This window comes from Dendrobates tinctorius, unplaced genomic scaffold (assembly GCF_039654945.1).
Source record: "Dendrobates tinctorius isolate UK_male_01 unplaced genomic scaffold, ASM3965494v1 ptg000097l, whole genome shotgun sequence".
Taxonomy (NCBI): Eukaryota; Metazoa; Chordata; class Amphibia; order Anura; family Dendrobatidae; genus Dendrobates; species Dendrobates tinctorius.
Genome location: NW_027361765.1, coordinates 28,421,923 through 28,447,016, shown reverse-complemented (window position 1 = coordinate 28,447,016; position 25,094 = coordinate 28,421,923). Strand labels below are relative to the sequence as shown.

General features: G+C 46.3%; 1 protein-coding gene across 4 annotated transcripts in view; it reads right to left on the bottom strand.

The window, feature by feature from the left end:
* The window catches only part of ZNF280D (zinc finger protein 280D), a 274,432-nt gene extending 255,653 nt beyond the window's left edge, over window positions 1-18,779 (bottom strand). For 3 of the 4 annotated variants that reach the window (XM_073586999.1, XM_073586996.1, XM_073586997.1), the window contains exon 1: window positions 18,586-18,779. The gene's annotated coding sequence lies outside the window, so the exon portion shown is untranslated. The remainder of the gene's footprint in view (window positions 1-18,585) is intronic. The other variant, XM_073586998.1, reaches the window with a different exon arrangement.
* Between the last annotated feature and the right edge of the window lie 6,315 nt (window positions 18,780-25,094).

Sequence of the window (25,094 nt, the reverse complement as noted above, 5' to 3'; positions counted from 1 at the left end):
AAATGTCTGATGTTCACATTGTACTACAATAAATTTTTCACTTAATATAAACTATATGTGGGAGTCGGAGTCGGTGCAAGGGAAATTGAGGAGTCAGAGTCGCAGGTTTGGCTTACCGACTCCACAGCCCTGGTTCAGAGACGCCTCTGGCATTCCTGCGCAAACGGACATGCGGCATGTCATTCTAGACCGCAGCATGTCCATCTCAGCTGCGTAAGTTACCCATACACTTTCGTTAGATGCAGTAAAACCGCATTATCTTTATAGTCATATGCATAGTAAGTGCAGGAATGCAGCTTACTATGCATGTGAACTAATTTAAATAATGTCTTACCTTGTGACACAGCCGGAAGTTCGCGTCCACTGCAGTTCTCAGAATGAGCTGACCGCAATTACTGCAGTAATTGTGTCTGGAAGTCCGGCTGAGTCGTGGCATAATGCCACTGTTCAGCCTGATATCCAGATGTAGCAGAGCTGGACTCGTTGTGAGAGGATGTATATCTTCTCGGCGGACAGGTATAGTTTTGCTTTTTTATTTTATTTATCTTACAGGAGATCGAAGGCTTCAGTGGAATAAGTGATGCAGTAAGAACCATTTAAGAATATTAAAAATGAGTCTGTGTGATTATTTCAATTAAAGGACTTTATTTACCATGTAACTATAGGATTAGTAATGGATAGGTGTCTCAGACGCTTCTCCATTACCAAGAAGTGGGCTTGATGTCACAGGACAATACTAACGTGACATCAACCTCACAAATATTACCCCACTTGCCACTGCTACAGGGCAAATGGCAAGAGCTGGGTAAGAGTGCCAGAACTGATGCATGTTTGGATGCGCCAATTGTGGGGCGGCTGCAGGGGGATGTTTTTAGACTGGTGAGGTCCAAAATCCATGGGCCTCGCCAGCCTGAGAATACCAGGCCACAGCTGTCTGCTTTTTCCTTGGCTGGTTAACAAAAATAGGGGGACCCCATGCTATTTTTTTTTGGAGGGGATTCCACTATTTTTGCTAACCATCCAAGGTATGCAGACAGCTGCAGCCTGGCATTATCAGGCTGGTAACGTTCATGGATATTGGATCCTTACCAGCCTGAAATACTAGACTCAGTAGTCTGCTTTACTCTGGCTGATTAACAAATATAGGAGGACCCCACGCTATTTTTTTAAAAAATTTATTAAAAAGGATGGGACCTCTCTCTGCTTTCCTCTACTTCCTGTGTCGTGTACTTCCGGCTGTGTCAGAAGATTCACCTTTATGGAAATTAGTACACATGAGCAGTAAGCTGCGTTCCCGCACTTAATACGTATGTGACTAGGAAAATGATGCGGTTTTACCCCATCTAATGAAAGCGTATGGGTAATATACGCAGCGGAGATGGAGCGTCTCCACTACATAAATAGACATGCTGCGGACTGGAAAGACGTGACACATGTCCGTCTCTGTGGGTGAGCCGCGGGCATTGGTGCCCACATAGAGGGCATGGGATTTCTTGAAATCCCATCCACTATGCTGTACCAGCTGGATGCTGCAGGTTCGACATTGCGGATGTTTACTGACTGTGGGAACATACCGCAATATGTCTACAAACAGGAAGTCACTTTTTTTTTTCCTTCCCAGAAGCCAACTTTCAATTAGCTTTATTTCAAGTGACAAAAAAACAAAAAACCTGCATGCAATGATAAAACGCAGGCCACTTCAGATGCAGACTAAACTTGCGTCAAATCCTGAGTGATTCCTGACCATGGGAACATACCCTAAGAGGTTTTCTTGAGTGGCATAATTACTACTCACACACTACAGTCTTGTATCTTTTTTTTCTTAAAGTGTGTATCCTTTGAATTTCATAAAAGTTACATTTTATTTTAGGATCTTTAATAGGCATCTTTATTTGCCTCTGGCAATTTGTGTCCCTGACAACTGGTGGCAGCGGTGTGATCTCTTCGGTGTCATCTGTGACAGAGTGGTAACAGTGGCTTTACCCCCCCAGCTGTGTATCCATGACAAACAACCTAAGGCTAGGTTCACATCGTGTTAGTGCCATCCGTTAAACGGATGTGCTAACGCTGATGCTCAAAATCTATTTTTTTGTACCATCGCGTTAACGCATGCCCTAACGCATAGTAGCATTGCGTTGGCATGCGTTACTAGAGGAATATGCATAGCAAATACGTCCATTCGCTGTGCGTTAGACCTAACGTACCCGAAAACACAGTAGACTGCGTCCGAGGGTGTGTCACAAAGTAACGCATCATGGCTAAATGCATGCAGATTTTGATATGCGTTACGATGGCAATGGGTGCGTTAATGGATCCGTTACATTGCGTTAGTGCCGTTTAGTAACGGATCCGTTAAACGGATGGCACCTAACACGAAGTGAACCTAGCCTAAGGTAAGTTCACACAGGGAGTTTTTGCTGCAGCAAAACCTGATTTCTTGGCAGGAAAGAATCTGCAGCAAAAACGCAGGTTTAGGTGCGTTTTTTGTCTCTCTTTGTCCATGACTTTTCTGCAGAAAAAAAAACGTTGCAAATAATGCATTTTTTCAACACCCATTCAAGCTAATGGGTGAAAAATGCTGCAAAACACTGAAAGAAGTGACATGCTCTATGTCCAAAAAAGGCAGCAAAGCACAAAATCCTGACAAAAAAAACAATTTGTGTGCATGAGATTTCTGAAATCTCATAGGCTTTGCTGGTACTGTATAAGGCTGGTTTCACATTAGCGCTTTTTAAGCGCACGCACGGCCGGGGGTAGCTCCGCCCCCGAGCCGGCTCTCTGCCCTGCGTGCCCGCCCCTTGCTTGTAGCGCCGCCTCCTAGCGCACAGCGGCGCCTGCGATCGGCGCACCCTATCTTTAGCATAGGGTGCGCAGATCGTGCGCAGGCCGTGCGCTAGTTGCGCTTTGACCTGCGCTGCGCACTTTTGACTGTGCGCCGAGCACGCCGAAATCCGAAAAGTTTGATTTTGGCGCACACGGTGCACCGTCAAAAGTGCGCAGCGCAGGTCAAAGCGCAACTAGCGCACGGCCTGCGCACGATCTGCGCACCCTATGCTAAAGATAGGGTGCGCCGATCGCAGGCGCCGCTGTGCGCTAGGAGGTGGCGCTACAAGCAAGGGGCGGGCACGCCGGGCAGAGAGCCGGCTCGGGGGCGGAGCTACCCCCGGCCATGCGTGCGCTTAAAAAGCGCTAATGTGAAACCAGCCTAAAGCAGCTAAAAATTAGAATAAAAAAAAGCAGTAAAAACACCCAGTGTGAACATACCCTTCCCATGCAAATAATAGTTAAAGAGTCAGCACTCCAGTAGTTCATGATGAAAAGAATGAAACATGTAATACACCCATGCACCAAATGAAGCCTTTTTTCAAGTATCATAAAAAGTTTGTGTTTGGAAACTGAAACGTCGCATGGGTGGAATAAATTTACACTTTCAAATTTTATGGCTTTGATCTATTGTGACAATTTCACAAGAGGGTTATTTTATTTTTTTTTTAGCACCCACTACTTTACTTAAGCCCCAGTTACACACTGCGATATCACTAGCAATATCGCTGTAAAGTCACCGATTTTGTGACGTTACAGCGATATTACTAGCGATATCGCTGCATGTGATACTTACCTCCGACCGGCTCCCCCGCTGGTTATCGCTGATCGCGCGAGAAGCTGCTGGACCATTCCTCGTCGTCCACTTCCTGCGGCGCTTCCTGCTGTGACGATGAGCGACGCGTGGAGCCGGGCGGGAGGACGCAGGATCGCCGCGTCTGACAGGTAAGTAGCGATCCCCGTCCCCTGCGATGTCGCTGGTGAGATCTGCCGGAGTGGCAGCTCACTAGCGACCATCCAGCGATTCACCAGCGATCCTGACCGCGTCATATCGCTGGTCGGGATCGCTGGTGAGTCGCTAGGTGTAACGGTACCCTTATGGTGCTGTCGAATTTTTTGATACTATCCTGTGGATACTTGATAAAATGATTAATCTACCATAACCTAAGCGTAGAATTCATGAGGTATTCCCTTCAGAATCAGTTTGGTAGCACCATGGGCTAACAAATGCGATTCCTTATTGACCAAGGAGATCAGTCAGAACTCAGGACCTCCTTTCATTAGCCAGAAGAGCCCCACGAAATTCAAAGCCACTATGTAGAACTTTTGCTAATTCATTTGAATGTGCTATGTAGTAGTATATTACCTCTGCAGCATCCACAATGTCCAAGCCAAAGATGATTCACAAAAAAAAAATCTGCCTTCTCTACCTCTAAGGCTGGGTGCACATGGTCAGTAATTGGCAGAACTTTGGACACAACACGTCTTTTGCGTCCAAAGCGCTGTCGGCTTTTGAACGAAGGCGATTTCGCATGTGTTCCCTAGGATTTCTAGGGATATCAGGGTGAGCTGTCGAGGAGTGGGGGCGCCTACCGCAGAAACTTACGGTACCAACATCCAGTGCCAGGCAGGGCTCAGTAGGTACACACCATCTTTTATTCCTTATTGTTTATGTCCTATATAAATGTTTTAAGTTATTTTCATTAAAAGTTAAAATTTAAGGATCCTTGTTCTCTGTTTTTTTGACTTTCTAGGTTCCTTGCTTTATCGTTTTCTTGGTTTCACTCCTATTTGGACCTGCAACTTTGTCATGTTGCTGGTCAGTACTACGTGCTTTTGCTGCAGCTATGGGAGGTATCGTTGCCTCTGCAGCATCAGATGCACATTGGTACTCAGGCTGGCTGGGATTAGGAGCCAACAGAACCCTCCAGCGATCACATGCAGCTTCATAGGGGTGCTTACAAGCTCAACAGAAAAGAACACTGCATGTTCAGACATGTTGATGAAGTGCAGCAGTAGACAGTCCCTAGGTAACAAGCTTTAAAATAGACAACTTGAGATTATTAAAGAAAAACCATCATAATCTTTATTACAGAAATCAATAATACACATGAAAAAAAGCAATTTTGTAATCCATCTCAGAGAAATCTGCTTCTTTCTGGACTGATCATTCTAAAAATGCTCAATTCACAGGTAAAATCTGTTTTCAGTGAAGACAGATTCTTACATTACTGAGGTAAAAGATGACAGCTGACAGTTGCTACTGATAAGATGCTATATAGAAGGAGGGAGAATCTAAAGGCAGATCTACAACTCCTTCTTTTGTCTGTAAAATCTTATGAGCACCAACTGCCAGCTCCTATCTCACCAATGTAACATTCTGTCTTCACCGACTACAGATTTTACCCGTGAACTGAGAAACGTAAAAATGAATGATCAGTCCTGGAGAAGAAGAAACAAATTTCTCTGATAAGATATCAAAGTTACTGTACTTCTTTTCATGTGTACTACTGATTTATAAAATAGAAATTAACACAACGTGTACTCTTTAAAAGCATCTTTTTCTGTTCTCTCTATAGAAGCACATTGCTCTCCTGTCTCAAGGTCTCCTGCTTGCTGGTGGACGAGTTAAGTGCACTCCTAATTGATTGACAGTCTGAATCAGCAGCATGGCTGCACCGCTGGACTGAACAGTGTGTTCTTCCGATGCTGCAACAAGAGGCTCTGTAGTATCAGGATCACTAATATTGGCCAGATTCAAACCGCTTCAGAGCAGTCCTTACATGCGCTATTGAAAAGTGCTTGTTCCTGTGTAGGGAAGATGACCTGACAGACGGACGGACCTGTCAGTATAGAGAAGGAAAGGTTTGCACAGTTTAGATAGTTGTCAGTGACTACAGTGGGGAAACAGCTAGGAAAGTGTAGCGGACGTGCAGTACCTGGGTTGACCATTAGAGGGCAGGGAGGAGTGTGAGCAAAGGACTTAACATCAGCTTAGGAAACCGTTGGTCATGGGGGGGCGGAGTTACAGGGAACCGGGAATGATATAAATACTGAGGGAGGGTTCCAGAAAGTTCCAGTCCCCAGGTGACAGGTGACAGGAGGACTACGACAGTTCGTGCACTCTGAGGAGAACCAGGCCAGGGGGACTGACAGGAGGAGCCACAGAAGAGACGAGACATCGGGTGTGGGACACCGTATTTGACACGACGCCTGACCAGTAAAATTGCTGTTGGTTTACGGGCCTAAGGCGGCCACAGTGACGGACCGGTCAGGAGAATCAAACAGTGAAGAAGGGACGGTACGTGCATGTACGTCCCTAATGTAAAAGTACGGTGTGTATAACGGGCCCTGGAAACGGTGGGCCATGAAGTGAAGAGAAGTGCGGTGTATTGCAGAGGCCGTCAAGTGGGCGGCAAGAGAGAATAAAACTTGGACCTGTTGCATCCAGAATCTGTCTCCATCTTGTCTCTGTTTCGTCTCTGCGCTTAAGAAGAGGGACCACCCCCCAGCCCGGCCCTCGACCCTACAGCTGCGCCCTTTGCCTTGGATTCCGCCTAACAGTGACAAACTGCAGCAGTGGTCAGTAACCAAGGCAACAAGCAGTAAACATTAATAAGGGTTTTCCAGGCTAACCCAAAATTTCCGTAGTGCCTCTACCAGACTCCAGATAGCTGAATCCTGGTAGTATGTAACGTCTGCATACATGCAGTCATGTGCCGGACAAGCTTTCCCACTTCTCTCAATTGCACACGAAAAGGAGAAAGAAAAGTTGCTAATTGGAATCAGATCGCAAGTATCCAAATCACACACCTGCAGTCATGCGACAATAGAGTCTTGACTGCTCAACCTTGGGGATGTCACACATATCCATCATAATTTATGCCCCTTTCGTGGCATAAATAATGATTAATTTGTTGGGCACGCTAGGCCACAACCCATTTAAGCTCCAGCTACTTTTCAAAAAGTGAGTGAAGCTGGGCACGACTTTCAAAACTGAAAAAAAAAAAAAAAAAAAGCAGTTTGAGTGAGAATTCTAGGGAAAACTTCTTGATATCAGGGCCAATGTGTTATGCTGTGTTCACACTACTATGATTCAAAAGCGAGTGTATAACGTTTCAGCTATTGACTGACCTTCGTCAGGTACACTGCAGTTTATGTCCTGTTCAGTGCTGCCTCTTCTTGCTTGACTGAACCTCTCTGTTGTGTGATTTCAGCCAAAGGAGTTGTCAGCCAAGCAGGAGGAGACACTGGACAGGAAAGAAAGCCATGGTGACAGATGCTTCAGAGCTATAAATAGTCCTTCACCCTAATTTACAAATCATGTTAAATTTCTCAGTAACAGAGGAAGGTCCTGGTCATGTAAATATAGTGTTGGCCTTCTCTTTGAAAAAAGCTACATGCAAATATAAATAGTTGGGAGTGTGAAATAGTGGTGACAGATTCCCTTTAACCCCTTAGTGACAGAGCCAATTTGCAGCTTAATGACCAGGCCAATTTTTACAATTCTGACCACTGTCTCTTTATGAGGCAATAACTCTGGACCGCTTTAATGGATCCTGCTGACTCTTGAGATTGTTTTTTCGTGACATTTTACTTCATGTTTTGTGGTAAAATTTCTTTGATATGACACTTGCGTTATTTATTAACCTCTTTCTGTCATGTGACGTACTATCCCGTCCATGTGCCCTGGGACTTAATTCCCAGGGACGGGATAGTACGTCATAGCGATCAGCTGCGCCCACGTGGTAAGCGCCGCTAATCACGGCCGGGTGTCAGCTGACTATCATAGCTGACACCCGGCACAATGTGTCAGGGGCGGTCACGGACCACCCCCGACACATTAACCCCTTGCACACCGCGATCAAACACGATCGCGGTGTACCGAGGGTTAAAGGGAAGCATCAGCAAGGAGGGGGCTCCCTCCGTGCTTCCCTGAGCCCCCCCACGGCAGCGCAATGTGCAGCGTTGCTGCGGGGGGCTCTTTCCCTGCAGGCCCCCGAATCCAAGATGGCGACGGGGACCATCGGGGGCCTGCAGGGAGGCGGCTTCCTCAGTGCCTGCAAAGCGCAGGCACGAGGAAGCCTGCTGCACTGCCTGTGACAGATCAGCGACAATGTAATAAAGTTAAAAAAAAAGTTAATCTCCAAATAAGTTAGGAAAAAAAAAAAATATTCCCCCAATAAATTCATTTTTTTGGAAAAAAAAAAAACAATAAAAGTACACATATTTGGTATCGCCGCGTCCGTAACGACCTGCCCTATAAAACTGTCCCATTAGCTAACCCCTTTAGAGAACCCCTTAAAAAATAAAAAATGAAGCAAAAAATAATGATTTATTATCATACCGCCGAACAAAAAGTGCAATAACGCACGATCAAAAAGACGCATATAAATATCCATGGTACTGCTGAAAACGTCATCTTGTCCCGCAAAAAACGAGCCGCCATACAGCATCATCAGCGAAAAAATAAAAAAAAAAAAGTTATAGCTCGCAGAATAAAGCGATGCAAAAATTATTATTTTTTTTATATAAAATAGTTTTCATTGCATAAAACCGACAAAACATAAAAAAACGACCTAAATGAGGTATCGCCGTAACCGTACTGACCCGAAGAATAAAACCGCTTTATCAATTTTACCGCACGCGGAACGGTGTAAGGCTGGTTTCACATTTGCGCTTTTGTGCGCAGCGCATCGTGCGCACGCACGCGCACTGCGCACCTATGTTTAACATGACGTGCGCATGGTCTTGCACACACTTGCGTTTTCGTGCGCATGCGTTTTTTTTTGTCTTTTGCGCCAGGCGCGCCAGACGCAACATGTTGCATTTTTTGGTGCGCCCTGTCTCGGCAAAAAAACGCATGCGCACGCTTGCGCACGGAATGCGCAAAAACAACACATTGAAGTCTATGGGAACGCATGCGTGCGCATGGTCTTGCGCACGGTTGCGTTTTTTTGCGCATGCGTTTTTGAGTGAAACAAGTCTAGAATGTTCTCTAGACAATGGAAAAAATGTCACACCTAAAAACGCATGTGCATAAAAAAACGCAAACGCATGCAAAAACGCATGTAAAACGCAAGCAACGCTGCGTTTTTTTGACGCATCAGCGTGCACATGACGTTAAAAAAAACGCGCGTTTGTTTTGCGTTTTTCTTTGCGTTTTTTATGCGCACGATGCGCTGCGCAAAAAAACGATAATGTGAAACTAGCCTTAACGCACCCCCCAAAAGAAATTCACAAAACGCTGGTTTTTGTTCATTCTGCGGCCCAAAAATCGAAATAAAAAGCGATCAAAAAATGTCACGTGCCCGAAAATGGTACCAATAAAAACGGCAACTCGTCCTGCAAAAAATAAGACCTCACATGACTCGGTGGGTCAAAATACGGAAAAATTATAGCTCTCAATATGTGGTGATGAAAAAACTATTTTTACAATAAAAAGTGTCTTTTAGCGTGCGACAGCTGCCAAACATAAAAACCGCCATAAATAGTAAATCAAACCCCCCCCCCCCATTATCACCCCATTAGTTAGGGAAAAATAATAAAATTAAAAGAAAAGGTATCTATTTCCATTTTCCCATTAGGGACAGGGCTGAGATTAGGGTTAGGGGTGTGTTGGGGTTAGGGTTGGAGTTAGAATTGGGGGTTTCCACTGTTTGGGCACATCAGGTACTCTCCAAATGCAACATGGCGTCTGATCTCAATTCCAGCCAATTCTGAGTTGAAAAAGTCAAATGGTGGTCCTTCCCTTCCAAGCTCTACCATGCGCCCAAAGTGTTTTACCCCCACATATGGGGTATCACCTTACTCAGGACAAATTGGACAACAACTTTTGGGGTCCAATTTCTCCTGGTACTCTTGGGAAAATAAAAAAATTGGTGACTAAAAGATCATGTTTGTGGAAAAAATACGATTTTTTTATTTTTGCGCCCGGGCGTTATAAACTTCTGTGAAGCACTTGGGGGTTCAAAGTGCTCACCACACATCTAGATAAGTTCCGTGGGGGGTCAAGTTTCCAAAATGGGGTCACTGGTGGGGGGTTTCCACTGTTAAGGTACATCAGGGGCTCTCCAAACGTGACATGGCGTCCGATCAGAATTCCAGCCAATTTTGCATTGAAAAAGTCAAACGGCGCTCCTTCCCTTCTGAGCTCAGCCATGCGCCGAAACAGTGGTTCCCCCCCACATATCAGGTATCAGCGTACTCAGGACAAATTGAACAATACATTTTGCAGTCCAATTTCTCCTGTTACCCTTGGTAAAATAAAAAAAAATTGAACCTGAAGTTTTTTTTGTGAAAAAAAGTTAAATGTTCATTTTATTTTTTAAATATTAAAAAAATTCCTGTGACGCACCTAAAGGGTTAATAAACTTTTTGAATGTGGTTTTGAGCACCTTAAGGGGTGCAGTTTTTAGAATGGTGTCACTTTTGGGTATTTTCTATCACATAGACCCCTGAAAGTGGCTTCAAATGTGATGTGGTCCGTAAAAATAAAATGGTGTTGCAAATATGAGAAATCGCTGGTCAACTTTTAACCCTTATAACTTCCTAAGAAAAAAAAAAAATTTGGTTCCAAAATTGTGCTGATCTAAAGTAAACATGTGGGAAATGTTTTTGTGTGCCGTATCTTTGTGATTTAAGGGCATAAAAATTCAAAGTTGGAAAATTGCAAAATTTTCACAATTTTCGCCAAATTTCCGTTTTTTTTCCACAAATAAACGCAAGTTATTTGAATGAAGTTTTACCACTAACATGAAGTACAATATGTCACGAGAAAACAATGTCAGAATCACCGGGATCCATGGAAGCGTTTCAGAGTTATTACCTCATAAAGGGACAGTGGTCAGAATTGTAAAAAATGGCCCGGTCATTAACGTGCAAACCACCCTTGGGGCTTAAGGGGTTAAAAAAAAAAAAAAAAGGAAATATGGCAAAAAAAATTAAAATTTTGCAATTTTCACACTTTTATGTCCTTAAATCAGAGTGATATGTCACAAAAAATACTTAATAAATTTTTTTTTTTTGGGAAGTTATAATAAGGGTTAAAATTTGACCAGCGATTTCTCATTTTTACAACAAAATCACAAAACCATTTTTTTTTTTTTTCTAGGGACCACATCACAGTCACTTTGAGAGGTCAATATGACAGAAAATACCCAGAAGTGACACCATTCTAAAAACTGCATCCCTCAAGGTGCTCAAAACCACATTCAAGAAGTTTATTAACCCTTTACGTGCTTCACAGGAACTGAAACAATGTGGAAGGAAAAAATTAAACATTTAACTTTTTTTTTTTTTTAACAAACATTTTACTTCAGAACCATTTTTTTTTTATTTTCACAAGTGCAAAAAGAGAAAATGAACCACAAAGTTTGTTGGGCAGTTTCTCCTGAATACGCCGATACCCCACATGTGGGGGTAAACCACTGTTTGGGTGCACGGCAGGGCTTGGAAAGGAAGGAGCGCCGTTTGACTTTCAATGCAGAATTGGCTGGAATTGAGATCGGACACGTTTGGAGATCCCCTGATGTGGCTAAACAGTGGAAACCCCCCCCCCCCCACATGTTTTGCCTCACAAAAAGAATCATCTGCAATCCCATGTTGGTGCATCTGTAGCAACTCACTCATGATAATAGGTAGAGCTAAAGACTGCGACTGACCCAGACAGGTTCCAGAACAGACTACAGATCCATACGACGCAGTCCCTGCATGAACTGAGAAAGCCCTTGCCACAAACTAGAAGTTAGCAACTCGGACCAATGAGGCCTGGAAAGCTGTTGAGCGCATCACATGCCTCCTAAAGAACCAGATGTCAGAGGAAAGTGTGAATATTACCTACAAAAGTAAAAGTGTGCTGAAAAAGGAAAAATCCATGAGTAAAATAAACCTGATAAACAAAATAAAGTATGTACTGTTAGATAGTATGCTGCCTACTTAAAAAAAAACCAAACAAACCATGAGATAGGCGCAGAGTAAAGAACAGAAACAGCAAAGAGAAACCCTAGCTGCAATTTCACTGTCTGGCTTTAAAACTACAGCAGAATGGCTGAATATCCAAAAGAGACTGTCACCAGCAGGAAATGTTAGCAGGGGGAGAGAATATAAAGCTGCACCCTAAAGGTGCAGACAAATGAGAACACCTGTGTTATGATGAACAGACTGCAGTCAGAATAGCAGAACCTAAACACCCAGAAAAAGGTGTGTCCGTTGTGGCTGAGCATTCCTATGGCATTCCGCACATGCTGTGCTACTGCTGCGGATTTTTCCACAGCGGAATTGAATCGTGGAAAAATACGCAGCATGCTCATTCTTTGTGCGGAGTCGCGGGGAAATCCGCACATATAGGAATGCATTGTTCTGCTTACTTTCCGCATGTGGCTGTGCCCACCATGCGAAAACTAAGCAGAACATTTGCGGATGGTACCCACGGTCTGGGGGTGAGGAGATTCTCCTCCAGGCTCTGGGTACCATATCCATGTAAAAAATAGATAAAAAAATTGTCATGTTCTCACCTTCCGATGTCCCTCACAGCGTCAGCAGGCCTCAGCGATGCTCCCGGCAGGTCCCGTTCCCTGTGATGCAATGCGCTAATGACCTTTGATGACGTCAAAGGTCATTGGCGCAATGCATCACTGGGAACGGGACCTGCCGGGAGCATCGCGATGATCGGGAACGCTGCGCAGGACGTCGGAAGGTGAGAAAAACACTTTTTTTTTTTAATTATTTTTAACATTAAATCTTTTTACTACTGATGCTGCATAGGCAGCCTCAATAGTAAAAAGTTGGTCACACTCATCAAACACTATGTTTGACGAGTATGACCAACCTGTCAATTTTCCAAGCGATGCTACAGATCGCTTGGAAAACAATAGCATTCTGCAAGCTAATTACGCTTGCAAATGGCTAGTTTTTCCATGGGAAATAGGCGGGAATTAAAATGCGATTTTTTCGCATATTTCCCGCGGAATGGAATTCCGGAATTCCCGCAACGTGTGCACATAGCCTTAGAACCCAGGAATGTGATAGCGGTATGCTCAGATCATATTCCTCTACGGTCAGATACAGCCATTACACAGTAGGGGCACATTTATAAGATTATCTCAGCACAGGGACATTATTTTTTTTTTTTATACACACATGTAATTGTGGAACTTATTTTTATTCCAGGATCTATTAATTTAAAAGGTCTTTGTTCATGGTTAAGCCTTTTTAATGGTTAAGGCCTCCATACACATTAGACTGGCTGAACCCCTCGATATCACAGGGTTTGGACGAAATTTTAGCCTAATGCCAATGGGGGCTTAAAGAGATTCTGTCAGCAGGTTTTTGCTCTTTAATCTGAGTTCAGCATGAGGCAGAGAGCAGGATTCCAGGGATGTCATTTGCTCAGCAGTTTGCTGTAGTTTCAATACAATCAGTGCTTTATTAGTGGGAGATTATCAGTCAGACTAGGTGTCATGTGCAAACCAGTCCAGCTAATCAGTATAACCCCACCCACTGATTGGCATCTTGCTGGCAATGTACAGAGTACAAAAGAAGCTGCCAGTTAGTGGTGTGGTCGGAGGTTAGGGTTATCACAGCTCTGCATTCGGACCACTGCTACATCTACAGCAAAGACAGGGTTCTGTCAAACCTCCACCAAGGAGCCCAGTGATACATCGTTGTGAAGAGACTCTCAGATTTCATGGAAAAAACTTGATGACAGATTTCCTTTTTGAGTTTTTGCAGTCATTAATATGGGCATACAGATTGTATACAGGTAAAATTAGTCATAGCTGTGCAACTTCAGGATGATGGCTTGTTCAATAAAAATCATCTTTTATAGCTTTGATCTTCCAGGCTATGGGGTGTCCGGTCTTCATTATACAAGATTTCTCCTCCCCTTCTCTTCAGTTTCCCTTTGATGTAATGTGCGCGACCACAAATCCCACTCCTGAGCATTCTGCCTGCCGTCACTCCTCTGCATTGTGGGGAATTCACCTTTACTGTGCGCCGGAGATAATTGGGACCAGAAGTGACGCTATCTCTCTGGCGTCTGCACACATCAAAATTGAAGACATTTCCCACAGAAGAGTGGAACAGTGCAAGAGGAGCGACGACAGGCAGAATGCGCAAGATTTAAGGCCACACACACACATGACGTCAGGGGGAGGAGAAATCTTTTATAATAAAGACCAGAGGCAGTCTCGTCTTCTGGGCAGTGTACATCCCATAGCCCGGAAGATCGAAGTTATTGTTAGTTTGTTTACTGTAAGTGATATCAGTATTTTGTATGTTACCCCTTCTCATTACAGCATTATAGAATCAATGGTGCTGTAAAATTAAATATTAAAGCGAACCTGTCATCAAGTTTGACAGATATGGGATACAGACACCACCTTTCAGGCCTGACATGCCATGCAGCATTCTATAATGTTGTATATATGCCCCAAACCCGAGCTGCAAGGCAAGAAAAAGACCTTTTATTATAGTCATCTGTTGCGCAGACATTTCCAAGGGGTGTCTTAGTTCAGGGCCTCCCTTCTTTCGATGCAGTCCTCCTTCTTGCTTTGTGTGGATGAGGCGTACCTACGTCATCCACACAGTCTCCCTGGCATCGCGCTCCTGCGCAGGTGTACTTCTCTGCCCCGACTAGTGCAGAGTAAAGTACTGTAGTGCGCAGGTGATGGGAAAAGCCAAAAGAGCTTCAGCGCCTACGCACTATAGTACTTTGTTCTGTCTTCGCCAGGGCAAAGTTCGCCTGCCGGGACTGTGATACCGGGAAAACCGTGTGGATGTAGTAGGGACGCGTAATCCATATGAAGTAACAAGGAGGACGGCATTAAAAAAAGTAGGGAGGCGCTGGACCAAGACCAGTGACACCCCTCAGACTGGACCACTCCACAGGCGAGTATATTACAGGCTAAGTGCCCACGTTGCAGAAATGCTGTGGAAATTCCTGCAACTCCCTGCCACGGGTAAGAGGCATGCGGAATTCGCATGCGTTTTGCCGCAAAGCACAAGCGTTTTTAGCTTGCAGAATGCTTGCGCTTTTCCAAGCATTGCTTGGAAGAGTGATTGACAGGTTGGTCACACTTGTCAAGCATAGTGCTTGACAAGCGTGACCAACTTTTTACTATCGATGCTGCCTATGCAGCATCAGTAGTAAAAGATAAAACGTTACCCTTTTTTTTTTTTTTATTCTCACCTTCTGACGGCCCCCTATGTCCTTAGCAGCGCTCCCAGTACGTTCCGTTCTCAGGGAAGCTTTGAAGGAAGGACCTTTGTGACATCAAGCTCGCAAGACCACGACGACATCTCAGGTGATTCGAGCAATGCATCCCTGGGAACGGAAGATGCCGCCAGCACTGCTGAGGGCAGGAAGGATTCCAGGGGCCACCAGAAGGTGAGTATATCCATAATTCTACTTTTTTCAGGGATATGGTACCCAAGGCCTGGAGGACAGTTTCCGTGGCGGAAACGCATAAAAAAAAGCAACGTGGGCACACAGGCTAAAAGGTCTCCTTCTTGTCTTGTAGGTCAGATGGGGGGCATATTTACTGCATTTTGTAGAATGCTGTATATCAGGCTTGAAAGGTAGTGGTCTTATCTCGCTCGAATCGGTCAAACCTGGTGACAGGTTCCCTTTAATAACTCAAAAAGCTCAAAAGGGCGACAGGTTCTCTTTAAAGGGAACCTGTCACCAGTTTTGGCCTATATAAGACAGGGCCACCACCTTTCAGGGCTGATTACAGCATTCTATAATGCTGTATATAAGCCCCCAAACCGACCTGTAAGAGTAGAAAAATAAGTTTTATTATACTCAGCTGTGGGGCAGTCTGGTCCGATGGGTGTTGCTCTTCTTGGTCCGGCACCTCCCATCTTCTTGGGATGCTGCCCTGCTTGCTTTGTGTGGACGACAAGTCCCTGCATCATCCACAGATTCCTCAGCATCGTGCTCCTGAGCAGGTGTACATCTCTGCTGTGTTAAGGGCAAAGTACTGCAGAACTGCGCAGGTGCAGGGAAAGGTCAAAGAGTCCCGACACCGGCACACTGCAGTACTTTGCTCTGCCCTCAACAGGCCAGAGAAGTACGCCTGCACAGAAACTCGGAGCTGAGGAGTCTGTGTTTTTCTTTCCTTACAGCTCGGGTTAGGTGCAGACATACAGCATTAGAGAATGCTGTATATCAGCCCTGAGAGCTGATGGTTGTAAGGCTAGTTTCACACTAGCGTTTTTGAGCGCAGCGACGGCCTGCGCACGGCCGCCGCTAAGCCCCGCCTCCGCCTGTAGCTCCGCCTACCGGCACATGACGCTGCATGCGCCCCCTATCTTTATCACTGGGGGCGCAGGCCGTGCGCAGTATGCGTTTGGCGGCGCATGCGCCTTTTTGACGGTGCGCCGACGCAACCAAACTGCAGCAGGTTTCGTTTGGCGCAGGTCGGCGCACCGTCAAAAGGACGCATGCGCCGCCAAACGCATACTGCGCACGGCCTGCGCCCCCAGTGATAAAGATAGGGGACGCAGGGCGCATGCAGCGTCATGCGCCGGTAGGCGGAGCTACCGGCGGAGGCGCGGCAGGGGGCGGGGCTTAGCGGCGGCCGTACGCAGGCCGTCGCTGCGCTCAGAAACGCTAGTGTGAAACTAGCCTTACTTATATCGGCCAAAACTGGTAACAGGTTCCCTTTAAGTGTACATGGCACATGCATGCTGCAGAATGTCAGAAGTAAAATCAGCACCAAATGCTTTGGATTTGCCACATATTATCCCTTGCATTGCAAAGGGAAAAGGCTACAACCTAAATTTACATGGTGTGCAGCATCATGATGACATTTTGTAGAATTTCATTCAAGACACTGCTACCATAAGGTTGTGTGCCCATGTTGCGTTTTATTAAGCGCTCAACGCCGCATTTTTGCCGCAGCGGAAACACTTAAAAAAACGCTAATGAAACGCATTCCCATACAATCCTATGGGATTCCGCAGTTGCTATGCCCATGCTGCAGATTTTTCCGCTGCGGAATCGCATAGCAGTAAAATCCACAGCATGTCCATTAACTCTGCGGAATGACGGCGATTCCGCCGCCATAGGATTGCAATGCCCAATGTGTAAAGTGAGCGCTTCATGTGCGGATGGTACCCAGGGTCTGGAGAAGAGGAGACTCTCCTCCATGCTCTGGGTACCATATTCCTGTAAAAAAAAAATGGAATTTAAAATAAAAATTAGGGATATACATACCTTCTATTGGCTCCCGAGTCCTCCTGCCTGTCAGCCACGCTGCCAGCAACTTCCGTTCCTGGGATGCATTGCGTGAATGACCTCTGATGACGTAGCAGTCACGCAAGATGCTACGTCATCAGAGGTCATTGTTGCATGGCATCCCTGGGAACGGAAGTTTCCAGCAGTGCAAAGAGGGCCTGGAGGACTCTGGGGGCCGACTGAGGGTAAGTGTATCCCCATTTTTTTTTTATAATGTTAAAAATCATTTAATCTTTTACTATTGATGCCGCATAGGCAGCATCAATAGTAAAACGTTGGTCACACTTGTCAAGCACTATGCTTGACAAGTATGACCAACCTGTCAATCACTTTTACAAGCGATGCTTCAAGTCACTTGGAAAAGCGCAAGCATTCTGCAAGCTAAAAAGCGAATGCGAATTCCACATGTGTTTTTACCCGCGGCGGGGAGTTGCTGCAATGTGGGCACATAGCCTAATTCATCTGTCATTCGTACAACTGTACCCATCATAGCCTATGGGATTGTTCATACGACCTCTGAGACATGCTGGATTGTTATCCCGAGTCACGGACCCAACTTTCCGATGAAAATTTATTAATCCTTGCAAAAATTGGTCTGAAATTTTTTTCATGGACTGTTTGATTAGAGAAGCTTGAGAAACGGTCATCAGTTTTGTTTTTTTTTATAAGAGAAAAACTGATGGAAGAAAAAAAAAAAGAAAAAAAGACAGACTGATGAAAATTGGATCAAAACCACTGATCGATTATTTTTATATATAGAATTTTGTGTGCGCTGTCTGAATGAGCCCTATTGCGCTCCACCAGTGTTTTGAGATTCTTGCCATCAAAGATGCCAGCGCAGGGCACCATCACCGGACGTCGCCCACCGAGACGTCAGTGCCAGGAATCCGGTGAAAAATCGAAGGGATGAGGGGTAACGAGAAAGCCGCGTGCCATAGATGAGAAGTGTATCTACCATGTTGCGACCACATCAATAACATCATGGTAAGGATGGAGCTGTGCCCTGGCTCCGGGGCTGCAGAGGGCCCAGGCGGGCACCTCAGTGTGGGGTGTGCCACCTCTGCTGTGCTGGAGAGGGTGGGACTGGGAATCACGCATTGACACTATTATTATGTACAGCGGAAGATTATTAGGAGGCATCAACAAGAGGCGCAGGTAATGCGCCCACCAGCGCGGGGAAGGAGGGGGCGCCGCCGTCCTTTGTGTGGCAGCGGCACCAGCACGGGCAGCGGCGGGCACCGCACAAGGCGCACGTCAACTTAATGACAGGAAATTCGTCCGTGTGACGCTTAATAATCTCCTCTCGGCTCCTCACCCACCGCCTGTTTGTACGGGCAGCTGCAACAACACGCACGGCTCACCAAAGATGGCGCCCGACATGGCTGCTGGTCGGCACACCAGCTCTGGTGTTTACCCCACCTCCCCCTGCGATGCCTCAGCTTGGCAACTCCAGCGCAGGCCGACACAAGCGGCCCCGGAGACGGGCGGCAGCGGCGGGGACGGAAAGAGAGGCGGCTTACCGTGGTAGCTATGGCGGCCAGCAGGGCACAATGGCTCGGGCAGATAAGGCGCCGCGCCGGGGCTGCTAAAACGGGGAGATCGCGTGAACTCGCTGCGGTGAATGCTGGGTAATGGTAGGTCGGACAAGGCTGCTAGTGTGCTGGAGGCGCGCAGGCCGGGGAGCATGTGCTGTCCTGCCCCGGCACAGCGCCATTTGTAGGCAAGAGGCGCAGTGCGAAGGAAAGGGGAGGACACCATCGCCATGAGGAGACCGTCAGCTAATGGCTGTGTCCACACTCACAAGCAGGAGCCATCTTGTTTTGTTTTTTTGAAAACTTGACAATTATTTTTCATTTCTCACTGATGGTTTTAAGAAGAAGTTTAGAATTTTTCAGGGTTGCTGGCAGCCTCCTAGTTGTACCATTTGGCCCCACTGTGCCAGCCTGTTACCAGTGTAGAGTGTAAGCTCTTGGGATCCGGACCCTCGCTCATCCTGGCATAAGTCACCAATCTGGGGTCTGTATCGGAGCCCCCCGACTTGTACTCTGCCGCCACCGCTATGGTAATAAAGATCATAATTATTAGTAGCGCTTGGCACAATTCTGTGCTTGAGATCCAGATTTCTGGCATTTAATGGGGTTTTCACATTTGGCAAAATATTGGGAATTGTAGGGCGTGTGAGAAGATGAGAGGACTGCTACCTGTAAAATTCTCCACCAGTGGTGATCTTCGTTTACTTGGCTGCACATGTGACCGCTGCAACCAATGAGTGGTGTTAACCATGGCCGCAGCTTTCAATTAGTGATGTGACCCATGACCACTGCAGCCAGCTATTTATTGGTTAGCCTTGATCACTGCAGTTAATCAGTGGTATGACCCATGACCACTGCAGTCAATCAGTAGTATACAGTAACTCATCACCAATGCATCCAATCGGGTGTTATCCATAGTCACAGCCCTCAATCAGTATTGTGATCCATGACCATTACTGCCAATGAGTGATGTGACCCATGACCATTGCGGACAATGAGTGTTGTGAGCAATGACCACCTCAGCCAACTAGTGGTGTGAGCCACGACCATTGCTGCCAATGAGTGGTGTAACCCCATGACCATCAGCCAATCAGTGGTGTGAGCCATGACCGTTGCTGCCAGTGAGTGGTAACCCATGACGATTGCTGCCAATAAGTGGTGTGACCCATGACCATTGCTGCCAATGAGTGATGTGAGACCATGACCATTGCTGTGAATGAGTGGTGTGACCCATAACCATTGTTGCCAATGATTGGTATGACCGTTGAGCATTGCAGCCAATAAGTGGTGTAACCTGTGACCACAGAAGCCAATGAGTGGTGTGACCCATGACCATTGCTGCCAATGAGTGGTGTAACCCATGATCACTGCAGCCAATGAGTGGTGTAACCCATGATCACTGCAGCCAATGAGTGGTGTGACCCATGACCACTGCAGCCAATGAGTGGTGTGACCCATGACCACTGCAGCCAATGAGTGGTGTGACCCATGACCACTGCAGCCAATGAGTGGTGTGACCCATGACCACTGCAGCCAATGAGTGGTGTGACCCATGACCACTGCAGCCAATGAGTGGTGTGACCCATGACCACTGCAGCCAATGAGTGGTGTGACCCATGACCACTGCAGCCAATGAGTGGTGTGACCCATGACCATTGCTGCCAATGAGTGGTGTGACCCATGACCACTGCAGCCAATGAGTGGTGTGACCCATGACCACTGCAGCCAATGAGTGGTGTGACCCATGACCACTGCAGCCAATGAGTGGTGTGACCCATGACCACTGCAGCCAATGAGTGGCGTAACCCATGACCATTGCTTCCAATGAGTTGCGTGACCTATGACCACTGCAGCCAATGAGTGGCGTTACCCATGACCACTTCAGCCAATGAGTGGAGTGATCCATGACCATTGCAGCCAATGAGTGGTGTGACCCATGATCATTGCAAACAATGAGTGGTGGGACCCATGATCATTACAACCAATGAGTGGTGTGACACATGAACACAGCCATCAATCAATGGTATGACCACTGGCCTCAGTTTGACCCATGACTATTGCAGACAATGAGTGGTGTGACACAAGAACACAGCCCTGAATCAATGTTATGACCACTGGCCTCAGTTTGACCCATGACCAGTGCAGTCAATGAGGTGTGTGACCCTTGACCACTGTGTTCAGTCAGTTTTTATGTCCCATAACCACTGCCCTCAATCGTTGGTTTTATCCACAATTAGGGATAATCGAATAGCTTTGGATAAGTCCTTATCCAAATTGCTATAGCGCTTCCTGAATTAGCTGCATCGGTTATCTGGAGCGCTCCCGATAATCAGCTGTTCGGCACTGCAGCTGCATGTGTCACGGCTGTTTCACTATCACAACACATGCATGGATAGCCCAACAAACAGGCTCTCCATACATGCGCTGTGGCTGTGAAACTGCCGCGACACATGCAACTGTGGAGCCGAACAGCTGATTATCGGGAGTGCTCCAGGTTACCGTTGCAGCTATTCGGGAAACGCTATAGCTATTTGGATAAGGACTTATCCAAAGCTATTCGATCATCCCTACCCAGAACCAATACAGCCAGTCAGTTGTGTGACCCATAACCACTGCAGCCAATCAGTAGTGTGACCTTCGACCACTGTAGCCAAGTAAACAAAGCCTGCCAGAGTGGTAACATGGTGGTGAGAAATTTAACAGGCAAGCAAAAAATTTTTTATTATTTTTCGCGTCCTGCATTGGACATTTTTTTAAAATAATACAATGCTTTTATTTTTTTATTTCATTATTGATTATTTCACAACATGCCCTCCACAATCATCATCACCAGAATGAAGGTGGAAAATAGAAGACTTTCCAGGTCCAAGAAACGTCTCAGTTTTCTAGACTCTAGGACAACAATAGCATATGAAAAATTTCTTAGAGTATCCCATATATCTAAAAATCTTTTACAGAATCCATGTGTTTGCCAAAATATCCATGATTCAATGGTTGGATGTGGATGTATAAAGTGGGTTCAGAAACCACAGGTGCTGGCTGCCTTATAAAGCATTTTTTTAACAGCAGAGATCGTTTTTAAACATTTAGATCCTGTCTTTATTCTCTGACAGCGGCATTGAAATAAATGTGGGGTGCCTATGGGTTATCTTACCAGTAGAAAGCTTACTTAAGACCCCTGTCTACTATTGTTGCAGACTATGGCTATGCATCATGAGATCTTAATTTTTATTATATACTGCATTTCTTATATACTGCATGTCCCTGCAGCAAAGTATCACTGCAGCTAAAGTATCGAGAAGTTAGTCTGAAGTTAGGCTTAGTGTGGGGTCCTGACTCCTGCAGTTAGTCACGGCAGGAGTCAGGACTCCACATTATGTAGCTGTCTCTTTTGGGTATGTCTGCCGAGTAAGCACTTATTACTTGGACCAGGCTTTTCTGTTAACCTATCTTACTCCTTCACCATGTTTACATATGCCCCCACAGTGTTTGCTCCATTAATCCTCACTCTCCTTCACTATCCCCAAACCCCAGCACCCTATAAACTAATAATCATCTCCCCTTTCCTCCCCACCTGACCTGCTCCTCAACCTCAGATCTCTCCTAATAAAATAAGCCGCCCACTCTCCTCTCATTTGCTCTCCCTTTCTCTTCTCCTCACTGCAGGTGACATATCTCCCAATCCTGGACCCCTACAGCTCATACCTCCCATTATTACCCCATCATACCGCTCCCTATCTAATATGAACTACCGCAATCATTCCAACGAAAAGCCGTGCCCTTGACACCCACCACCCTATTCCCTCTCTCTGGAGCACTCTGGAATGCCCGCTCCAAATGCAATAAGCTTCATGCGATTCATGACCTCACAATCTTGCCTTCCTCGGCCTCAAAGAAACATGGCTGACACCCTCTGACACTGCCTCCCTTGCTGCCCTGTGTTATGGCGGCCTCCATTTCACCCACACTCCTCGTCCCGGCAACAGACAAGGTGGAGGAGAGGGTCTTCTCCTTTCTTCTAATGGCACCTTTAACCCAATCGCACCTCTTCCCTCCCTAATTCTCCCCTCTTTTGAAGTCCACTCTGTCCGCATCTACACTAGCTCCAACCTCCAAGTGGCCATCATATACCGACCTCTGGGCCCGACCACTGCCTTTATTGACCATTTCTCTACCTGGCTTCACTTTCTTTCAACTGACATCCCCAGTATCATCATAGCTGACATCAACATCCCAACTGATACCCTTAAGTCAACAGCCTCCAAACTTCTGTCCCTTACATCTTTTGGACTTGCTCAGTGGTCCTCCTCAGCGACCCACACAGACGGACATACATTAGACCTGGTCTTCACCCGTTTCTGCTCTCTAACTTCACCACCTCCCCTCTCCCTCTATCCGACCACATCTACTCACTTTCTCATCCCTGTCCTCCTCCCCTGTCACCCCTGTCCAGCAACATGTGCACCCCCGCAGAAACCTCGCACACCTAGACTTCACTGCATTCAAACAGGCAATACTCGCTTTCAAATCTGCCCTCACCTCTGCTAAACAGGCCTACTTCACAACCCTCGTATCTTCCCTATCCTACAACCCCGAACAATTATTCAAAACTTTTAACTCCCTCCTCCGCCCACCACTGCCCCCTCCAACCTCCCTCATCTCTGCTGAGGATTTTGCCACACACTTCAAAAATAAGATGGACCAAACAAGGCAAGTCTTCATTGTTCTACCACCACAACCCATTTGTATACCAGACCAATGCCCAAATCCCATAACCTCCCTCTCCAACATCACTGAAGGGGAGCTTAATTGTCTCCTCTCCAAATCGCACCTCATCATATGTGCACTTGACCCCATCCCACCTCCTCCCCAACCTCACCACCACTCTTATCCCATCCCTAACCCACTTCTTCAACCTATCACTAACTTCTGGTACCTTCCCTTCTGCTTTCAAACATGCCACAATCACGCCTATCCTTAAAAAACCAACCCTCGACCCAACCGCTATGTCCAGCTATCGCCCAATATTGCTGCTCCCATTCACTTCCAAACTCCTGGAGCAGCACGTCCACGCTGAACTTTCCTCCCACCTCTCATCTAACTTGCTCTTTGACAATCTACAATCTGGTTTCCGCCCCATTACTCCACTGAGACAGTCCTGACCAAAATTACTAACGACCTACTTACAGTCAAAGCTATCGAACAAAACTCTATACTCCTACTTCTAGACCTGTCCTCTGTTTTCGACACAGTTGACCACTGCCTCCTACTACAGATTCTCTCCTTTGGCATCAAAGACCTCACCCTATCCTGGTTCTCCTCATACCTTTCCAACCACACATTCAGCGTCTCCCACTCCCACACTACCTCCTCATCCCACCCTCTCTCTATTGGAGTCCCCCAAGGCTCTGTTCTAGGACCCCTACTCTTCTCAATCTATACACTAGGCCTGGGGCAACTCATAAAGTCCCATGGATTCCAGTACCACCCTTATGCTGATGACACTCAGATCTACCTCTTTAACCCAGATGTCAACTCTCTGCTGTCCAGAATCCTAGAGTGTCAGCCATATCCTTCTCCTGTTGCTTCCACAAACTCAATGTGGACAAATCTGTACTCATCATCTTTCCTCCATCTAACAGATCTTCCTTACCTGACCAATCTATCACAATTATCGACATCACGCTTTCCCCCGTACCAGAAGCCCACTGCCTTGGAGTAACCCTTGACTCTGCACTGTCCTTCAAACTGCACATCCAAGCACTTTCCACGTCCTGTCGCCTCCAGCTCAAAAATATTTCCAGAATCCGTCCTTTCCTCAACCCTCAATCTACCAAAATGCCTGTGCATTCCCTCATCTCCCGCCTCGACTACTGCAGCATCCTTCTCTGTGGCCTCCCTGCTAACACCCTCGCACCTCTCCAGTCCATCCTTAACTCTGCTGCCCGACTAATTCATCTCTCTCCTCGCTACTCCTCCGTTTCTCCCCTCTGCAAATCTATTCACTGGCTCCCATTCCCTCAGCGTATCCAGTTCAAATTACTAATACTGACCTACAAGGCCATCTATAACCTGTCTCCTCCATATATCTCTGAACTAATCTCCCGATATCTTCCCTCACGTAATCTCTGGTCCTCCCAAGACCTTCTTCTCTCCTCCACACTTATTCGCTCCTCACCCAACCGCCTCCAAGACTTCTCCCGATTATATCCCCCATCCTCTGGAATTCTTTGCCCCAACTCGCCCGACTATCAACCACATTTGGATCCTTCAGACGGAACCTGAAAACCCACCTCTTCAGAAAAGCTTACAGCCTGCAATAACCCCGTTGCCTCCTCACCACTACAGGAGCTACCACCTCACCATCACCAGAGCTGCTGCAACCCTCCAACCTACTGTCGCCTTCCCCACCATCCTGTAGAATGTAAGCCCGCAAGGGAAGGGTCCTCTCCCCCCTGTATCAGTCTGTGATTGTTAGTTTGTTTACTGTAAATGGT